The sequence below is a fragment of the Lissotriton helveticus genome, chromosome 8 (genome assembly GCF_964261635.1).
Source record: "Lissotriton helveticus chromosome 8, aLisHel1.1, whole genome shotgun sequence".
NCBI classification, from domain to species: domain Eukaryota; kingdom Metazoa; phylum Chordata; class Amphibia; order Caudata; family Salamandridae; genus Lissotriton; species Lissotriton helveticus.
The window spans coordinates 869,373,445-869,392,789 of record NC_136069.1 but is presented as its reverse complement, the minus strand read 5'-3'; positions in this window follow the sequence as shown (position 1 = coordinate 869,392,789).

Here is a 19,345-nt window from a genome sequence, read left to right as displayed (position 1 = left end):
TGTTATATTCTGATGCTTACTTTAGATATGCCAATCTATGCTGCTATATTTTCAGCTAAAATTGGCATATGCCTTGAAAGCTTCTTTGACAAGCAACATTTTACCTCAGTAAAGGTGGTGAAATTGCACTGCTACAGCCCTTCAACTTATTTAAGAACACCTCTCAACTCACAACTGTGGCAGAGACAAAGGGAGAGATTTACAAAAAAATCATGCTGCGCAGCCCCCGCCAGGCTGCGCTGCATTGCACGACTGGTAGGGAGCAGGGGAGCTCCACATCTTCAGCGACATGGCTATCTCCTCCCCTGTCACTTGTGCCGGTGCTGATTACAGCAGCCGTGCACCAAGCCCAAACATTAGCGCCATAGCTCTAGGGTGTGTGCAGTAGTCTAGCATAGGTTTTGTACAGGAATGGCACCCTTCCTGTACAAAATATGATGCCCAGACATAATGCAACGTTTTTACCATTTTGTATGCATGCTACACAGTGCAGCACGCATGCAAAGTAGGAAAGGGAAGGATAAATTAAAGCATTTCTCCTGTGTGCCTTCATAAAAAGGGTGCAGTTTTCTCACCCTAAACATAATCTACTGTATTTAGTAAATTGAGTTTGGTGTGAGAACCCTTGGACGGTTCATGGGAAAACTCATGCTCCAACTTGGCTTGCCCCCATGGCGCAAAGTAATTATTTCCAGCACTAAAAAAGTATAGCACTGGAAAGTAAATATGAAAAAAAGATTTTGCGCCAATTTGCGGCACTTTTGTCACACAAACACGGAGCACAATCTTAGTAAATCTCCCCGTAGGTCTTTCCTGAGGACTTCCAGTGCTCACTTTATATTACACAGTTTTAGATCTCACAACATGCCTCATGGCCGGACAACAACTGCACCACATCAGCCTCCTCATGAAAGCAATGTGCAAAATATATGAGTAACTGTATATACAGAAAAGAACAAGAGAGCTCACCACCCAGTCCAATACCACACACAGACACATGTCCACACAAAATGCAGACACTCATGAGACATTTGAGTACCCTCACTTTTCCATATGACCCATAGATGTAAATTTAGATCATAGAATGGTTGCAAGGAAAACCACCCGCCTATGAAGCACCTACTGCTAATGTACATTTCAGAATATCAAACACATGGTCGAAGGAGAGCTCTAAATGTGGGAGCGTGCATCTTGCTCCCTGCCTTGGCAATTTGGAAGGAGCAGGAAGATCCGCAGGATGGTGCCACTGCATTTGGATCACAGGGAAATCACTTTCCTCTCGTCCCCATGATAACAGGATGCAGGTGAGTAGGACACCTTCAGAGAAAGTGATAGAGCAGGAAATGGCAGACCTGTAAGCTGCAGGCCACTTACCACCGCTGCTCTCCCCTCTAGGTGGGGAAAAAGTGCAGGGCTACATCATTTCGAGTTACAGCTTTTGTTTTGGTATGTGGCTGCATCCGAAGGTGGGGGACGAGCAAAGTAGGGCAGAGGGAAAATGACCTACCACCGAACATGGGGCTGGGCAGACCGGGCAGACTCCTTCTTGGAAAACAGAGAGGCTGCTGAAAACCAGGCCTGCATGGAGTCAAAGCTATGAAAGTAAGGAGCCAGCAGAAGCCCCCTCTATCTCATATTAACTGCTAGACCTGCCAGCATGGTGGTCGCAGAAACAATTCAGGAGATGCAACAAGGAGTAGAGAAGGTAAGACTACATCGACGGGCACTCCTAATAGGAGTGGGGGCTTCCCAGGAAAGCTGGGGCTGACTTGATGGTGGGCACAACAAATACCAGGAAAGTAGATGCTGCTGGCCAGTCTGATGGTCAGTGGAGCACTGGGGCAGTGAGGCAGGCAAATTCCAAGAAGGTGGTGGTGGAGGCATACCTCCCTTTCTGGCCCTCTAAAAGGAATACACTGGGACATGGGGTGCAGAAGGCGTCTGGGCAATTGGATGGAGCGACCAGGGGCAGTCAGAAGCTGCAGGACAGGATGCATTGCAATGGAACGGTAGCAGCCCATACCAAAATATGAGGAGTCTGGTTCCAGAGGCAGTGAAGTGAGGCACCTACTACAAGATGCACGGTGCAGGATCCTTAAGGGGTTGGCGGCCTTGGGCGACCAACCAGACACAAGCTCAGTGGCAGGATGGCAATGATCACAGGACCACGGTCTTATTTGGACCACTAGCATTACATTAGACTTTGTTGAGGAGACTGATGAAATGGGCCATGATATGGGGAGCAGCTAAAGGGGTAGGAGGGTTAGCGGGGGTGTGCCAATGTGTGGCGGTGAAGCATTAGGCTGCTCCCAGATCAGTGGTGGGGAGGGTGATTGGCACTGGTAAAAGCGAAGGAGCAGGGAGAAGTAAGGATGTGTGGCATAGTAAAGTGGCATGGACATCTAGAAACGAAGTTCAAGTGATGAAGAATGTGAGGGGGGGCATGGAGGACTGGTTGCCTCGAAGGGAAGTGAGGTGGCAGAGGAACAGTTGCTGCCGGCCTAAGACCAGGCCACAGTTGAGAAATGTCAGAACAAGGATTCCATTGACTGTGGCAGCCTAGGTCTGAGAGGGAGAGCTATGCAGACAACGTAGTCGCACAGGTCTTATGATGGTAGGAGTGACTGTGAAAAGCTCACAAAGAGAGATGAGAGTTTGTGATGTGGAGATGAGGAGTTTGGACATAAGTATGAGAAGGATTGGGTCAATATGTATGGAGAAAAGAAGGTGAGATGGTGAGAGGATGAGATTTGGGAGATGATATGAATGCAGGTGGGGAAGGGGTGCAAGTAAGTTTTAGAGCATAAAAAGAGAATGGTGACAAATTTCTAGCACAGCTGCACTGCCAGAGGGTGGCGGCAGTACCAACACAGGGGTTGGAGATCACAGAGTGCCAGCCACTGGGGAGGGGTTGACACAAAAGGGGTAGTTCTAAGTACAGAAGAGGTTGGAGGAGAGGAAAAGATGACAGAGGAGAGCAAACCGACAGGGTACAAGAACACTGCAGGCATGGAGACACAGGGAGGGAGTGAGAGGTCTACAAAACAGCATACAAACAGCGCAGAACAACAGAGGAAAATCCCATACATTGGCCTAATAGATCCACTTGGAGGACACCTGTTGCTGAGTACCAAGAAAGTATTTGGGTGCCCGAATACGTGTCTGTTTTCAAACTCTTGCATTTAGAGACAAAGTGCAACGAGGGGTTCAACGCAGTGGAGAGAGAGTGTTGGCCAGTGTCGGCTCCTCCAATAAGCGAACGCCCCACTGCTTAAAAGGAAAAATAAAATTATAATAATGTATTGTAATTATCATGTTATTTTTCCTATTGAAGTCAGTGGCTTTAGGGTGGGGGCGAGCTGCACAGAGCAGGAAGAGGAGTAGTTTGCTCTCCTTAAGTGTGCATGATTGCTTGCCCGTTCCTCTCAGGCCGGCCAAACAGTCCTGCCCACTTTGCATCTTCCCCACCAGGTTTGCTTTACCCAGTCTGGTGATTAACATGCAAAGCCTCCCAGTCCCTGTCTGAGACCCGAAACATGATGATCAGACCAATCATAACACTGCATTGCAGCTTTGTGATTGGATGTGGGGAGCCTGGTAGTTGTGAGAAGTTAGCCTGGCATATGATGTCCACTAGTTCTAGTGGGTACCTTGCACCAGTATAATCGACCCTTATTGATGGTGGTTGTAAAGTCAACCTTATAGAAAGCTATCCTAGGGGTAGCTGTGATGAGCAGTCTTCAGGCTAAGACTTCAGAGAGCGAATTAAGCTAGTTGTTTTACCAATTGTAATCCCTTGAGTACCAAATGAAAGCACACCACACAAGGTATATATCAAATATATATGTATTTTATTCTAAACACAACCCCTCTGCACTCTTTTTGAGGTCAGAGGTAAAAGTACAATACAAGGAACTTAATTAGCATACGATAAGTTGCACAGTATACCTTTTGCAGGGCCTCCAAAACATTTTTCAGGTGGATCAGGTGATCCTCCCAGGTGGAGCAAAAGACAGCATTATCACCTAGATAAGCTGCACAGTAGTCATCCAGGCCTGACAAATGTGGCAGGTGCATTTTTCAGACCAAATGGTATTACCACAAATTGATAATGTTCACCAGGGGTTGAAAATGCTGTCTTTGGCTTTGCATCATTAGCTAGTTGGATCTGCCAGTAGCCAGCTTTCAGGTCAAATGTGCTCAGAAATTTGGCAGATGCCAACCTGTCTATGAGCTCATCTGCCCTGGGTATTGGGTGGGCATCTGTCCTAGTGCAGCATTGAGACCTCTGTAGTCCACACAAAACCTCCTCTCCCTTACCATCTTGGGTATGAGGTTTAGGCACAAGGACTACTGGACTGGCCCAAGGGCTCTCTGAGGGTTCAATGACTCCCAAATACAACATCTTCTGGTCTGGACTTCTGTCCTGATACAGTCCCTGACATGATCAGGTTGCCTGTAAATCTTACTTTTAACAGACAGACTGTGCACAGTGTCCACTTCAATAATGCACCAGGTAGTCTGCCTTGGAGTCGGTGAAGACATATGTCTGTAGCCATGCAGAACTTGTCTACAGTCACTCAGCTGCTGATCAGTGAGGCTGCCTGCCAAGGCTACACCATCAACTGACCATCGTCAGGGTTTTGAGAGAGCAGGTCTGGGAGAGGGTCACTCTGTTCCTCCTGTCCTTCATCAGTAGCCATGAGCAAGCCCATGTCTGCCCTGTCAACATATGGTTTCAGTCTGTTGACATGAAGCACCCTGTGGGAGCTCCTGGGACTTCCAAGGTAAACCAGATATGTGACTTCTCCCTTCTGTTCAACAATAGTGTGGGGTCCACTCCACTTGTCTTGGAGAGCTGCTGGGGCCACAGGCTCCAACACCCATACTTTCTGTCCTGGCTGCTAAACAGTCAGCACAGCCTTTTGGTCATGCCAGGCCTTTTGCAATTCCTGACTAGCCTCAAGGTTATTGGATGCCTTTTTCATGTACTCTGCCATCCGGGAGTGGAGACCAAGTGCACAGTCCACAATGTCTTGTTTGGGAAGTGTGAGAGGTTACTCCTATCCTTCCTTCACCAGACAAAGGGATCCTCTTACAGGATGCCCAAACAAAAGTTCAAAAGGGCTGTAGACAACCCCCTTTTGTGGGACCTCTCTGTAAGCAAATACAAGGCAGGGCAGTAGGATGTCCCATCTCCGCCTGAGCTTTTCAGGGAGACCCTTAATCATGCCCTTTAAGGTCTTGTTGAATCTTTCAACTAGACCATTGCAATGTGGGTGATAGGGTGTGGTGAACTTATAGCTCACTCCACACTCCTTCCACATTGCAGTCAGGTACCTAGACATGAAGTTTGTACCTCTGTCTGATACAACCTCCTTAGGGAAACCCACCCTTGAGAAAACTCCCAAGAGGGCTCTTGCCACAACAGGTGCTGTAGTGGTCCTAAGTGGAATAGCTTCTGGGTATCTGGTGGCATGATCCACTACCACCAGAATAAACCTGTGCCCAGAGGCTGTTTGGGGATCCATTGGTCTAACAATGTCAATCCCTACATGTTCAAAGGGAACCACCATCACAGGTAGTGGTATAAGGTGGGCCTTTGTAGTGCCCCCTGATTAGCCACTGGCTTGGCAGGTGACAAAACTCCTTGGTGTCTTCTGAATTGTGGGGCCAGTGAAAGTGAGGGACAAACCTGTCTCAAGTCTTGTTCTGGCCAAGATGTCCTGCAAGGGGAATATCATGGGCTAGTGTCAAAAGGAAGAGTGCCAAATGTATGACCAACCTCCTGGAAGCTCCAGGCTTGGGGTATCTAGCCTCTGAATACAGGAGCCCTTCATCCCAATGGACTCTGTGGGTTCCACTAGCATTCCTTGCAGCCTCAGACGCAGCTTGCTGTATGAGGGGTTCAAGAGAAGGGCAGCGCAACTGCTCCTGCCTTAGATATGCCCTGTCCCAAGAAACTCAACCTGATCAGGCTCAAGCTCTTCTAGGACAGTTCCTTCTTCAGGCTCACAGTCAGCTTCCTCAGAAGGCTGATCCTCATCCTGAGGCAGGGGGAAGGCAAGGCCTTGCTCCCTACTGCTCCTTTTCCTGGTAGGCAACTGGTCCATTATTCCAGAATCCAGTGCCTGTTCAGTGTTGCAATTTTGTACCTGTGACCTAGTCACAGCAAGAACATGTGCTGAGATGCCTAACATGTCTGCATGTGTCCTATACTCCACTTCAGACCAGACTGAAGTCTCTAGGTCATTACCAAGCAAACATTCTACAGGGAGGTCTGAGCTAACAACAACCTTCTTAAGGCCAGTTACCCCTACCCAGGAGAAATTAACAACTGCCATAATGTGTGTGGTAGTGACATTGCTAGCATTGGTCACTGGATAATTTTCATCTAGTATGATCTGTCCATGATTCACAAAGCTGGGTGTCACCATTGTGACACTAGCACATGTGTCCCTATAGGCTTGAGCCACTTTATCATTGATTAAAGGAGTTTGTCTGTACTTGCCCAAGGTTGTGGGACTCACAGTAGAGGTTATGGCTATGTCCCCATCACAGATCAAAACAGCTTGAGTTAGTATTCTGACTAGGCCAGAATCCATCTCAGTTCCCAGGGTTAGGCCTACTACACCCTTCTGTTGAGAACCACCACTTGGAGCTGAACTAGGGGAACCAGTTGCCTTAGGGGCAATGGTGGCTGGAGATGTCTCCTTCTTGGCACAATCACTGGTCCAGTGAGTATTTCCTTTACACACTTTGCACCAATGTTTCTTTGGACCTTCTTTCTTTTTGGATTGTTGGGAACCCCCACCATTAGAAGCTTTTTGGGGACCTTGAGAAGACTTCTGGTCTTTTGCTTTCTCCCCACCCTTTTGGTCTTGCTTCTTCTGGTCACCACCTTCGTTCTGTACCTTCTGCTCCACCCTGGTTCTGACCCATTTGTCTGCCTTCTTACCCAATTCTTGGGGAGAGGTCAAATCAGAGTCAACCAGGTTTTGATGCAATAACTGGTTCTGACAATTATTAAGAATCTGTTCTCTCATTATAAGGTTATACAGTCCTGTATAGTCACCTACTTTACTGACCAGTAACCAGCCTTCCAGAGCCTTAGTAGCACAATCTACAAAATCTGTCCAGTCCTTAGTCTGTGTCTTCTGCGTGTCTCTGAACAGCTACCTGTACTGCTCAGTGGTTAGGCCAACCCCATCTATCAGAGCACTCTTCAGGACATTGTAGTTGTCAGCATCCTCTTGTCTAACACTGAGGAGCTTGTCTCTGCCTTTGTCTGCAAAGGAGAGCCACAAAATTGCTGCCCACTGACTTTAGGGTACCTGCTGCACTTTGCAGGCCCTCTCCAAAGCAGTTATCCACTTGTGGTTGTCATCCCCAATCTGATAGGGAGGGACAATTTTGTTCTGGTTTCTATGGTCATGAGACCTTTCCCTACCACTAGGGTTGTTGCTGCCACCAGTGGGATCTAGCCCATACAATTTCTTCACTCTTTCAAGAGCTAGGGTCTCTTTGGCCAGGGCAACTTCTTGCCTCTTGATCCTAAGCTTGACTTCTTTCATTCTAGCGTTGTGCTCTCTTCTCTGAGGGGAAGTCATTCTCCTTTGAGCTGAGGCAGAGGATCCTACTGATGAGTCAGAATGTTCAGATTCATCTGAAAGAGATCTGTGTCTTCTGTGCTTGCCATTAGGCCTACGTTGAGGGATAGAGGGAGGCTTTCTTAGGCCCTCTCCATCCTCATGTAGTCCTGTGTTTTCCAGCTCAGGTTCATTACCTCATCCTGGCCTGCATCTGCATCATCATCATCTTCATCCTGGTTGGGTGCCCCACTAGGATCTTCCTCTGATGAAGGATGGCCCCCTCCCTGCTACCATGTGCCTCTGGGTCTGATGCTTTTTCTAAGTCATCTGTCACTAAAAGATGTACTAGTCGCTGGGTGGTTGGACTCTGTCCTTGTCTTAATTTTCTGACAACACACAAGCTTCTCAAATCTTGAAAAGTGAAGGTGTCATACTTAGTTGTCTGCACATGGCTGACATCTGGCAGAAAGGCTCTACCTCCTGCCCTTGAAGACATGACTAGTGTGGTGTGGTGTGTGCACCTACCTACACCACTTCTTTTCCTACTACACCCTTTCTTAGAAGTTGTAGTCAGGGTGTGCTAAGCCCTTACCACCTACAACTGCTAAGTTCAGTAGAACTTATGTATTATAAGACTTGATTCACATGTGCCTACAGGTAGCTTGGTGGGATTTTTCAAAATATATTCTCAAGATTATTTGGTAAAACAATGCAAGCTCTTATCCCAACGCTGCCACCAATGTGAGAAGTTAGCCTGGCATATAATGTCCACTAGTTAGAGTAGGTACCCTGCACCAGTCTAATCGACCCTTATTGATGGTGGTTGTAAAGTCAACCTTATAGAAAGCTATCCTAGGGGTAGCTGTGACGAGCAGTCTTCAGGTTAAGACTTCAGAGAGCGAATTAAGCTAGTAGTTTTACCAATTATAATCCCTTGAGTACCAAATGAAAGTACACACCACAGAAGGTATATATCATAATATATGTATTTATTCTAAACACAACCCCTCTGCACTCTTTATGAGGTCAGAGGTAAAAGTACAATACAAGGAACTTAATTAGCATACGATAAATTGCACAGTATACATTTTGCCCTAGGGGCCTCACAAACCATATACTAAAATTGTATTATAAGAACCACGTCTGAGATAGAAAGCAGGCCTACGGCCTATGGAATCGCTGGGGCTTCTAGGAACAACCAAGGGTTAGGAAGTAGGAGGCCCACGAGATACGCGTGCAGTGTCTAAACACAGCCGCGGGTTACCATTGACTTTCCATGGGAAACGAACAAGTTACAAATTTACAATTTAAGGTTACTTCCGGATGGACTACGATGAGACCCTTTTAGACTTAGACACTAGAAGGGCCAATACCCTCGAGACTACCAGAGTACTCGTGTTACCCCACCCACGAAAGCCGGGTGCATAGGTGTCTTTTGGTGTCGGGCTTTGTCGTCGATTTTAATGGAGATCTGCAAAGAAGTGCTGCAGGCGAAAAGTGTCTGGGTTGATCCACGGGTGGATCGAAGATCTGAAAAACCTGAAAGCAGAAGGGTCAGAGTCTGGGTCACTTGCCAGTGACCAGAATGGCGATGGAAAGCTGCCAGCCAATGTCAGGTGATTTCAGGTGAAAAGGGGAAGTTTGTCTCTTCAGCCTCGAGGTCCAGGAGGTGTCGACAATGACCAGGAGCTGAATTCGAACTGCCCCATGAAGGATCTAGTTGACTGCGGTGTCTGTATCCAGATTGGACCCAACAAGCCTTAGCAAATGCAATCCACGCAGGATGTCGAGATTGGCTTTGTTGCAGACCAGCAAGGTCTGGGGTGCTTCTCCTCTGTAGAGAAGCTGGAGCAAGTCTGGAGCAACCAGGAAAGCGAGTTAGATTCAAAAGTAAGTCTTCGGGGGGCTCAATAGCCAGCAGACTAGGAACCAGGAAGACGCGTCTAACTGAAATGCAAAATCAGGGCCCACGGGACACTTGTGGAGTGTGGGCCTCTGAGCTTCGTTGCAAATGGTGCTCTGTGCTGGGGCTTAAAGAACCCCAAAACTATCAAGGATACCAAGTGCTAGATAGGGCAGAGTCAGGTTGTATACCTGGGCCACCTTGTAGGTGGAGGCCAGGTTCAACCATTGCAGAGCAAAATCCAGACCATAATGGACTGGACTGCTCCAACCACCCATACTCAGGTCAGAGCTTTCTTGGGCCTGACTAGGTATTACAGGAAATATATCAAGGGGTATGGTTCCATTGTGACACCCCTTACTGACTTAACTTCCAAGAAAATGCCTAAGAAAGTTCAGTGGACAGTCAGCTGTCAAAAGGCATTTGATGACCTGAAGCAGGCCATGTGCACTGCACCAATTCTGCAGAGTCCAGACTACTCCAAAGAATTCATTGTTCAAACAGATGCTTCTGAGTTGGGGGTAGGGGCTATGCTATCACAATTGAATAAAGATGGTCAAGACCAGCCAGAAGCTTTTATTAGCAGAAGGCTGACCCCTAGAGAGAAACGTTGGTCAGCTAATGAGAGGGAGGCCTTTGCTGTGGTTTGGGCCCTGAAGAAGCTGAGGCCATACTTGTTTGGTACTCACTTCAAAGTTCAGACGGACCAAAAGCCCCTCTTGTGGCTAAAACAGATGAAGGGTAAAAATCCCAAACTGGTCAGGAGGTCCATTTCCCCACAGGGGATGGACTTTAAAGTGGAACATAGACCTGGGAGTAACCATGCCAATGCAGATGGACTCTCCAGATATTTCCACTTAGAACATGAAGACTCAACTGGTCAAGGTTAGTTTAATGTCCCTGTGTTTAGGGGGGGGGTTGTAGGAGGGTAGGGTCTGCTTCCTATGGTTCCTCCCACTTTTTGCTATGATTCTCTGGTTTTTCAACTTTAGTCTGGCTGTGGCCCTGCTAATCAGGCCCACAGCTTAGCTCTTCTCTCTCTAAATTGATACCATGTACTTTAGGTACAAACCAGATTGGTTACTGGGTCACCCTTATGAGCCACTGTATAGTGTAGCCTAGGTGCACCCTAGGCCTACCAGGGGCTGCAGCATATATTGTGCCACCCCTGGTTTGCCTTCCAAACTGACACCACAGGTCTGTCCTTACAGCCTGGGTAAGGTGATGTAATCACCCCTTACTTAGATATAGTATACTTATATCTACATACCTATATAGACACATATACACCTATAAGTCACTCCTACGGCAGGCCTTGACAATCCTGGAGGCAGAGTGCTTGGTTTTATGTGAGAGGGTGCCCTAGCATGAGATGAGCCCCTCTGCAGCTTTCGGAACCATCTCCTTATAGCTGTTCTATGATATAGCCATACCATATACTCTTAAGTGCATTATAATCCTCTCGGTTAATGCTAACTTTGGTTTGCCTTTATCAAAACATGTCGTGTAAGGTGTCAAACACTTTGGAATACTAACCCCAAGTCAGTCATGGCGGAGGGGGTAGCATTCTACCCTTCTAAAGGGAGAAGACATGTAGTTACTGGTAAACCCGGTTAAAGTTAAAGGGAGCCTCAGCATCACAAAATGGATGCTGCTGCCACAGACACGAGTCTGCCCTCCTGCTGCCGGACAAAACTCCGGCAGGGGAGGCCTAGACAATAGGTTTCCTGTCCAGGGAGGTGCTGGCACCTCCCCAGACAGGCGTTTGTGTATTGGGGCATGGAGGGCTGCATTCAGTGAATGCTTTCCAGACACTGCCTGGGGCACACTAGGTGCTCCATGCATTTCCCAGTTCAAACCGGTTGCTGGGGCACTCTGCTCCAGCTCTGGCATGAAACTGGACAAAGGGAAAGGGGTGTAACCACCCCCTTCCCAGGTCACCCATAGGAGGGACCTTAAAGGTAGTCCAGCCCCTAAACTTAGTATACGAATAGGATCCCAGTGCCTAGGACTTTAGATTACCCTGGACGAAACTCTGAAACATAAATCCTGAACCTTCGACATTCCATTTCGACTGGAAGACGGAAGACATCTCCCTTGTGGTCAAGTAGTGACCACCCTGTTCCAACAAGCACTGGCAGCAAAAAGTGTGGGTAACCATAGGAAGCAGACCCTACTCTCCTACAGTAGCCTCCTGCTACTTCCTTCTGCCAGTGGAGATGAGAAGAAGAGGAAGAAAGAGAGGTGTTGGCTGGTCGGCCCTGGTAAGTATTTTTTTTAAATTTCACTTCCCCCCCAAACCGGTCCTAGCACTTCCAATCATTAGCAGCCCTTACTGCAAGTGTCCCAGGATACCGATCAATATTTTCAAGATGGATGGTGGTATTTTCAATCTATGAGAATCAGTAGCAGCCGTTACTTCAAGTGTCCCATGGTACCGATCAATACTTATAGGTGGATGGTGGCATTCGCAATGTATGAGAACACTGGGTGTAAATAAACCCCAGAATGCAATGTGGCATTTTGAAAATATACAACATCATTAGAATGCCCAGCATTAGTTTTGGAGATTTAGATGTGCCCTGTTATGACAAGCACTTTCAAGCCAGAAAGAGTGTGTCGCTCACAAAATCTTTGGGGCAGATGGATAATCATTTGTGGTTTCAATATATTACTCCTACCAAGCCATTGCCATAAACCCACACATCACGATGCCTGCCCCTACCTTATACACCTTTTCATGGACATTCCACCAAGGGGTCGGGAGTGAGTTGGTGGTACAGCCAGAAAAGGCCCAACTGGAGCATGCTGGAATTTTACCAAAGGGGCCTACTCTAGGTACCCATGCACGTAAAGGCATACATGCTATGCATTTGCAGACTTGCAATGCTGCAATCCACAGGCACCCTGCGGGATGAGGGAGGGGCAGGACAAGAGGGATGGTGAAGAAGAACAGCTACAGCAGGTTAAGTCAGAGGGCATACGCCCATGGCTGTTAAAATAGCCATATGGAGTGCATGGCAGGTTATTGTGGGCTAGGTTTAGACATGGGTTCAGAATACCATAAAAAGGGCCACCCAAGGGCAGATTGGCAGATAATTTATATTCCTTCTGGGAAGACTCTGGACTGGTGGTGGACAAATAGGACGAGGAGGTAATAATTCAAGGACATCAAGACCATATGCTTCCTCCTATACATAACCTCATAGTGTCACCACTGGGAGTTGTACCATTGAAGAAATGGTGGGAATTGTGCTTAATTCATCACTTCACTTGTCCTAAAGGGGATTCAGTGAAGGATTGTATTGACCAAACAGACTGCTCTCTGTCATATGCCAGAGTTGACACAGCAATAGAGTAGATGGGGAAATGTGAGAGGATAGAAAAAACAGGCAGACATTAAATCTTATTTCCTTCTTCTGCAAATCCACCCTTCTGATTTCCAACTATGGGGGATACAGTGTGGACAAGTCATTTGGCACTTCTTTGGCAGCTGAAAAGTCAAAGTGGCAGGCCACCTGATTGACATTTCTGGGCAAAGAGATCAACTTCATTGAAATGGTGTCACAGACACAGGAGGATAAATTGACTGAACTGAGACACCTGCAAAGAGAGGTGACAGGAATGAAAATGTAAATTGAGAAAGATACAAAAGGTATTAGGGCACTTAAACTTTGTCGGTAAGGTAGTGACCCGTGGGGGGTATTTTGCAGCCGGTGGCTTTTGCAACGAAACCCCACCACTGGATATGCCTCACATGAAGAGTGTCAAAAAACTTCTTGACCCCTACAATGAGGTTATATTGTGGCACCAAGACGACCCAATGACATGGACAATTGACATCATTTTTGATGCATCTGGTGCTGATGAATTTGGAGAGTATCGAGAAGGTCAATGGTGGACTGTTAGTATGGAAAGACACACAGCATAACATGAGCATGTGCTGAGACTATTGAGATTGCTGGTCTTGCTGTGTCTGAATTGCTATATTCTCTTTAGGCCGTGGGCGAGATTCCGTGGTTTAGTCCCAGGAGCTGCAGTAAAAGGCCTGAGAGTCCCAGACGACTGGTGGGAGATCGGCTGTGAGAGCAAGGCACCTTGTGCAACACTCTTTGATTGAATTGACAAGAAGAGCTGGAAAAAGTTTTTGTAGTGGGGTATAATAAGAAAGAGAGATGGTTAGAGGGAATAGGAAAAGAAGCAGAACATTATGATTAACTTTTTGCTGGGCCAAATAGAGAAAGGCCAGAAAGCGGTTACGATTGGGGTAAGGTTGGCTGCGATCACATTCATGGAAGATACAATGGGGTACATCCTTGCGGGCGTGGGTTGGCTAAGAGAATACGGTACAGATGGGCCAAGGAAATAGGTCAGATGTGGAGGAGGAGGCAACCTGTGACAGTATAGGTACTGAAGGGACTCATGGCCTGGCTGAGAGTACGTTCCCATCCACTGGGAAACAGCGATGTTTTGGGGCAAAATTCTCATCGATGTTTTGGGGGTCATTTTGGGAGGTAGATCTGGTGATATTGAGATGGGTTGGGGGTTTGGGGGATAGAGGAGTTCATGAGGAATGCCCAAGGGCTGGGCCTTTGGCTGCGGATGGCTAATACGGGTCAGAAAGGTAAAGAGTGTATTTATGGCTGGGGATGTCAGGTAGTAAGAAGGCGCTTGCCTGGGTAACAGGCTGAGCACATTTTTGGGAATTCAAGACTAGGAGGTATGGCCGGTGTTTTTGGTGTTAGGATGGGGCACAAGCATTGGCCAGTCAGTTTTTGGGATCATGAGAAAAAGACTGCGTCAGAAGAGATACAAAGAGTTGGACTTCAGGTTGGGGATGAGCGGCAGCAGGCTGAAATAGTTAGGGAGACGGAGGAGTGACTGCATGTAGGGTTACATACGGCAAGGGAGTGACAGGGTGTGGATCAAGCCTAATAGTTCTGCTGTCATCCCACAGTTGTGGTGGTGAAGTCAGGTAAAGTAACTGAACAATGGATTTGTGGGCATTCGGTTGTGAAGAACGCTGGGTAACAGGCCAGAAAACAATTCTATGGCAACCAGCTGGGTTTCGAGGATAAAGGGTTGACAGTGAATTAGCATGGCCTGGGGGGATGAGATAGGGCAATCCCTGTGGGAAATCAGAGCACCTCAGGGAAAGTGACCTAGTCCAGTTGAGAGGTCTCAAACATATTAAGCTGATGAAGAAGGATTGGGGATTTCGAATGACAGGTAGAAGGGAACCTTGTTTTGCTGGTCTCACTGCCTCAGTGAGTATAGAGAGGGGTCAAGAAACGAGCATCAGATAATATGGTGAGGGAGGATGTAAATCAAGAAATGACAGGGCTTTGCAGACCCAGGGAGATCAGGGCCATCGGCCAAAGCAACATTGTTTATGAATGTCCTGCATTTTTATAGCATGACGGGGTTTACCTTTCTATGCTGGGTAACAAAAATTGTATTAGGAAATGCTTATGGTAAAATTGGTAAGATGGGAAACTGAGGTTTGTGAAGTTAGGGGGACAGGAATAACACCTCAGGGGGATGTTTTTCTGGTGGTGGCGGAGAGGAGGTGAAAACCTACTCGAGCAGCAACCGCAATCTCTGTTTGGATTGAAAACAAGCAAACCCAAATTACCTGAGCTCAACCCTCTAGTAGCTTGGCACAGAGCAGTGAGGCTTAACTTAGAGGCAATGTGTAAATTACTTTTTCACCACTTGAGACAGTAATAAAGTGAAATACCACACAAGAAAAATCCCACATTAATTTAGATAACTAGAGTAAAAATTAATACATTAAGACCAAAACAACAAAAATGCAATTAGTAAAATAGGAGATATACAATAAAGATTTAAGTGAAAGTAGCACATAGATGTACAAAGCGGCAACTGTGGTTATCTGGTCACGCTGGATTGGGACAAAGTCACAAATTCAGGCTGACTGCGATTTAGCAGGGGCCGGCTACAGGGAACCAGTTAGGGCTACTGTACAAACTACCTTAAATTCTGGTGTGCAGTCTATGCAGCATTTCTTTGCGAGGAATATCATTATATGGCATCGGTTCTAATAAAACTGTGTGGCAAGACGTTGTGGGGCTTTGCGTAGCTCTGCGTGAGCTCCAATGAGCTGTGCGGTGTAGCTTGGCAAGCCTTTGCATTGATTTAGATGGAGCTGGCAGCTGTGGGGCGAGACCTTGTGGGGCTTCATGTCACTTCATGCTGGTTCAGATGACTACCCCAGCTGGGCTGGCAGAGCACCTTCAGGCCCACTTCCAATGGTCCAGGACTGGGGTGGCACCACTTGGAATGGCAAGATTCAGAGCTGACAGAGTCCAGGTGCTGGGATGAAGATGGAGGAGGCCTGTGTTCTGTCGCTGAGGCTACTTATCAGGAGGCCAGCTAAATAGCCCTTGAAGTCCCTATGGTGGTCCCAGATTCAAGATGCAGGTCCAGTCGCTCTCACTCAGGCAGGAGGGCAGCCAGGCCACAGGGCAAAACAGAAGGGCAGCAGAGTGGCAGTCCTTCTTGATGCAAAACAGCAGAGCAGTCCTTCTGAGTCAAGACATGTACTGAAGAGTTGGGGCTAGGGGTTCAATATTTATACATCGTTCCCACTTTAAAGTGGGAGAAGCTCCTAGAGGCCCCCATTCCCCCAGGGGTGCTTGGAATTTCCTGTCTCAATGCCCTGACCCCAGCTTGTCTGAGGTCACAAAAGACCAGTGTCAAAACACTTTGTGAGAGTGCTCAGGCAGGGCCTTTGATATGTGCAAGTGTGCTAGGTGACCGCTTCTCCCATTCAATAAGTAAATTGGCCCATCCTGCCGACAACTAGCTTTCATTTGTCTCACTGTCTGGGAGCAATACAAACAGACCAAATGCCACCGACACCAATTCATGTGACCAAGGATTTAGGCTACAGTCACCAAATGGTTGGGACAAGAAATGCCAACTTTCTAAAAGAATTGTGACTTAAAATCCAAATGTACCATAAAAGAGAGTGTTACTTCCCAATTCCATAAACCCCAATTTCGACCTGTCCACCTACTCCCAATTTAAAATTATCACTAATATGTAATAAGGTAACACTTTGTTTTCTGAAAAGCGCTCCGCTGGTTTTGCGCTCACCTTTTGAGCCAGCACTTCTGAATCTTGCCGCACCCGCTCCGCGGGTGCCGCTTCGTCGAGGGACCTGCTCCATCTTTGCCTGCTTCTTGTGGGGGAACCCCTGTTCGGATCTCAGGGACAGCAACGCTGCAGGGCTGCGAGCGTGCAGGGACTACCTGACCCAGGTGTCCCTGCGAGACCGCGTCCAGCTTCCGGTCCGCTCTCCCTGCAGCTCCACCCCCCGCACATCAGAGGATCACTTAAAGCACCTGGCCAGCCCTTGCCATTGGGACACTTTGTTTTCTGAAAAGCGCTCCGCTGGTTTTGCGCTCACCTTTTGAGCCAGCACTTCTGAATCTTGCCGCACCCGCTCCGCGGGTGCCGCTTCGTCGAGGGACCTGCTCCATCTTTGCCTGCTTCTTGTGGGGGAACCCCTGTTCGGATCTCAGGGACAGCAACGCTGCAGGGCTGCGAGCGTGCAGGGACTACCTGACCCAGGTGTCCCTGCGAGACCGCGTCCAGCTTCCGGTCCGCTCTCCCTGCAGCTCCACCCCCCGCCCATCAGAGGATCACTTAAAGCACCTGGCCAGCCCTTGCCATTGGGACACTTTGTTTTCTGAAAAGCGCTCCGCTGGTTTTGCGCTCACCTTTTGAGCCAGCACTTCTGAATCTTGCCGCACCCGCTCCGCGGGTGCCGCTTCGTCGAGGGACCTGCTCCATCTTTGCCTGCTTCTTGTGAGGGAACCCCTGTTCGGATCTCAGGGACAGCAACGCTGCAGGGCTGCGAGCGTGCAGGGACTACCTGACCCACGTGTCCCTGCGAGACCGCGTCCAGCTTCCGGTCCGCTCTCCCTGCAGCTCCACCCCCCGCCCATCAGAGGATCACTTACAGCACCTGGCCAGCCCTTGCCATTGGGACACTTTGTTTTCTGAAAAGCGCTCCGCTGGTTTTGCGCTCACCTTTTGAGCCAGCACTTCTGAATCTTGCCGCACCCGCTCCGCGGGTGCCGCTTCGTCGAGGGACCTGCTCCATCTTTGCCTGCTTCTTGTGGGGGAACCCCTGTTCGGATCTCAGGGACAGCAATGCTGCAGGGCTGCGAGCGTGCAGGGACTACCTGACCCAGGTGTCCCTGCGAGACCGCGTCCAGCTTCCGGTCCGCTCTCCCTGCAGCTCCACCCCCCGCCCATCAGAGGATCACTTAAAGCACCTGGCCAGCCCTTGCCATTGGGACACTTTGTTTTCTGAAAAGCGCTCCGCTGGTTTTGCGCTCACCTTTTGAGCCAGCACTTCTGAATCTTGCCGCACCCGCTCCGCGGGTGCCGCTTCGTCGAGGGACCTGCTCCATCTTTGCCTGCTTCTTGTGGGGGAACCCCTGTTCGGATCTCAGGGACAGCAACGCTGCAGGGCTGCGAGCGTGCAGGGACTACCTGACCCAGGTGTCCCTGCGAGACCGCGTCCAGCTTCCGGTCCGCTCTCCCTGCAGCTCCACCCCCCCGCCCTTTCCAACCACTATAAACAGTACTTGTTCTCCCGCAGCGCGGGACGCAGCCCGGGGCGAAGACCGGGCTAAGAGCGGGCCGTTTGAGGCCGTTCGAGGACGGCAGAGGACGGCCCTGGCCCATAACCCCTGCATTGATTTCCATTTTACGCAAGGTAGGCGGACTTGTGAATCTCAACTTATTCCTCAGCTTAGAGTGGCCGGCCACAAGAATTATTATATATTTTATGTGAGGGCCATTTCGCCGTATTTGGCCTCACACAGCAGATGTCCACCATGCGCAACAGAACCAGAAGTAACACCAAAAAAGCTACGGCCGTGGCACAAGTGACTGGGCCAATAGACCACTTCATTTCACGGGTCAATGAAACCATCGACCAAAGCATCATCCTGTTGGAAAAAAGAGTTTCCTTGGATCTCACGAACGCCAAACGCTCGTCTTTGGGCTCTCTTGCAACTGCAAGCTCACCTGCCCAGCAACTCTCAACTAACTGTTCCCTACCTTTACCCCTAACTACTGCTGGTACGTTCACAGTCCCGAACGCTGTCGATTTATCAGTGACTCAATCAGATTCCGATCCGTCATATGTTGATCTTGAGGCCACTCCAGACTTAGAAGCCTGCCAACCATCTGATAAGTTAGAGTTGAGTGTAGACAGTCATCCCTACGCACCAGATACAGGAGCGGTTCCTGTATTGTCTGACCCAGGGAATAGGGCTACTATTACTACTAAGGATGTGCCTAAGATTAAGGAAAAACCCAAAGTCAAAGTTAGGAATCATAACCTGGTTTCACCCACCCCTAACTCTGTATCAGGCATACCCTGTTGGGTCGAAAATATGGTAATAGACCTAAAATCGGATCTTGAAGCTACAATAGCGGCTCAAATCAAGCCCTTAATATCTAAACTTGATAGACTGACGTCGCTAATTAACTCAAAATGGGCCAATAAGGCAAGTGGGAATGGGTCTATACAGACGCATGGGGCACCAAAAGAAGTACCTCCCAAAGAAGTACCTCCCAAAAATGTACCCTGTACCAAGCCCTCAAAAGACCCTTCTATCAAGGTTAATATTCCATTAGTTAGTAAGGCATCAGCAATACAGCATTCGATCCAAACAGGGAGTAAATCTGTTGCACCCTCACCTACCCCTAGCGCGGTCGGTTCCGCTTCAGCTACACAAACATCCGCTGGCCTAACTAAAGCGGGCAATCAACAAGCTAAGGGTCCCAACGGGTTGGCCACCAA